This window comes from Fukomys damarensis, unplaced genomic scaffold, assembly GCF_012274545.1.
Source record: "Fukomys damarensis isolate Sample0158 unplaced genomic scaffold, DMR_v1.0_HiC HiC_scaffold_38, whole genome shotgun sequence".
NCBI classification, from domain to species: Eukaryota; Metazoa; Chordata; class Mammalia; order Rodentia; family Bathyergidae; genus Fukomys; species Fukomys damarensis.
In genome coordinates, this window is record NW_022900950.1 from 34,276,785 (window position 1) to 34,279,586 (window position 2,802).

The following is a 2,802-nucleotide window of genomic DNA, read 5'->3' on the forward strand; positions in this document are numbered from 1 at the left end:
TACCAATAAACTCAATTAAAGCTGAAAAAAAATATCCATTTCCCCTTCATTCCAAACACTACTTGAGGCAATAACACAAATGGGTGAAAGGCTACAGTCCTAGAAAAAAGATTAAGAGTGGCCATGCAACCTTGTTCTGACCAATGAGCTAGGAATAAAAGTTCAGAGATGGATTACCAGGGAAACTCTTTCAAGGGATAATTCCTTTTAAATTATTCTTTCTCCTTACCTCCTAAAATGCAGAACAGGTAACAGACACTCTAGAACCATATCAGACACACCGATGGTGTTAAGATAGGAGCCTGACTTTATGATACAATAAAAAGGGAAGGCATGTAGGCCCTTAGTGACCTTGGAATTGTCACCCAACCCCGGCTTGCCTACCATTGGAATTTCTTTACGTGACAGAAAAATGAATTCCTTTCTTTTAAGCTATTAAATGTCTGTTACAGTTTAGATCTAAAATATTCCCTCAAAATCTCATATTTAGAGGATCTAAAATGTTTCTCAAAAGTGTCATGTGTTCAGAGCTGGGGCATTTGAAGATGACTGGATTATGGGGGCATAGCTTAATGTGCTGTTAGGATATGGGGCCTGGTTGGATGTGAGTCACTGGGAGTATTCTCAATATGGAAGGGTGTATGCTTGTCCTTGACTCCGTCCTTCTCTCAGCTTTCTGGCTGTCATGAAGTGAGCTATTTTCCTTTGCTGTGCCCTTCTACCATGTGATTTCTGGATCAAAGTCAGCTAACATGGACTGAACTCTCTAAAAACATGAGCCAAAATAAACTTTTCCTCTTTTAAGCTGTGAGTGTCTAGAATTTTATTCCAGTGAGAGGAAAGTAACTAATACAATGTCTAAATATTTAAACTATTACTAGTTTTTTACTGTATGCAAATGAACTTAAGCCTAACCAATATTTTTTTCTGAGCATGAAAATAATTTTTTTCATTAGACATCTGATTTATTCAAGAGTAGGCCTACTAAACACAGCTATAGAGTAGGAAAAAAAAGTTCCATCCAGCACCTACATCATTTCAATTTTCTGGGGACAGTTTATGCATTCTGTATTACATCCTCACCCTAAAATATCCACATGTGCTTGATATGGATTAGCTTTTTAACAAAAGAACATGAAAAACCTTGTGTACACCCAAGTTGGCAAGTATCATTAGTGATAAGACTTTCAGAAACATTCTTAAGCACAGTAGCACTGTTGCCAGTGACAGTCTTTGATAATCAAAGAAAAGACTACCATTAAATATAATCTTACAAATAGAAAGGAAAAATAAATGAACCTTTACCAGTGGATTGATTTATGTATTGGGGATAATGTTACAATGAGATTTTCCTTCTATGAGATTAAAAATTACCTTTAACTGATATCAACTTTTAATGGATATCTACATATTAAAAATCAGACAGAAATAAAATCAATTTAACCTAAGTGCAATTTAAGGAAGAAATGCAGGACGAGTCATATGAAAAAATAGCTGCCCCCCCCCACTTCGGCTAACTCAGCAAAAAAAAAAAAGCCAACTAAATATTTTCAGGAAATTTTATTTAAAAAAATTTTATTAAAAAGCATCAGCAGATCAACATTACATTTCGAGAATCTAATCTAAGTATGCACTTGACAATGAAGTACATCTGAGTATGTAATGAAAAAGGTTTTCCAAATACTATCAAATATATTATCTCCAAATAGCCAAATAACAAAATGCTTCTGTAAGTTAAGTGGAATCATAAAGAACTGAAAATTTATTGCTAGGAAAACAGATCTGTAATTTAGTAGTATGAATTTTGAGTAAAAAGCATAATCTGTTGAATCAAGTTAAGAAGTTGATGTGGCAAAAAATGTGTGTGTGTGTGTGTGTGTGAGTGTGTGCACATTAGGAAACAAAGGGAGAGATAGACTATAAGGCAGTTGACCCAAGAGCCACTGAAATATCTAATTTGTTCAGTTGAGAACAGACATCAACATGTTAATTCTCCATTTTAGAAGGCAATTAAAAAATTACAATTCCAATAGCCCACAAACCAAATAAAAATGTTGCAGAAATTAAAACTATGTTCAAAGAGCTTTTTTCCCCAACTCATTTTCAACACCCCAAGAAAAATAAAAGCATCCATGACTATCACAGATGAAAACAAAATGAGTGTTAATGGAATCAGTTATTTTTCCTCACTGAGGTATAAAATTTTAGAGATTTCTTATAGAAATTTGATACTATAACAAATTGTACTTCTCAGACTTCTGTTGCAATTTTCTTTAAACTCTGTTTAATATAGTTTAATAAACATTTTTGTAAAAATGTTGTTATCACAATTGTGAATCTGGTTCCAGTGCTTTTTCACCTATTTGTATATCAGTAGTTAATATACTGGCTACCAGTTCTAATAAGGAAAAAAATCTTGGCTATATCTTCTTTATGACAGCACATTCAGCAGAAATTACTGTGCAAGCAAACCATAAAAGGTGTAGATCTTCAGAAAGTACATTTTGTTGATTAAGTTTTGTTGTTTGAATATTCTTTCCCATGTCTCTTGATGAAAAACTATTTCCACCTTGCAAACATCAGTGTGCAGTCTCACGAATGACTATGCTGTTTCATGTCAATGAACAGGAAGGCTGGTTCACAGCTAGTGAAAAGCTGGAGGAGTCTGAGTTTTAATGGCTGATAAACCTTACATCCTGCAGAGCAGGAAAGCACTTTTCCTTTTTTTTCTGCTTAAGAGTGTGGCAGAAATGAATGCTGAGGTAGCCCAGTCAGTCCTTGTTTTTTTTTTTTTTTTTTTTT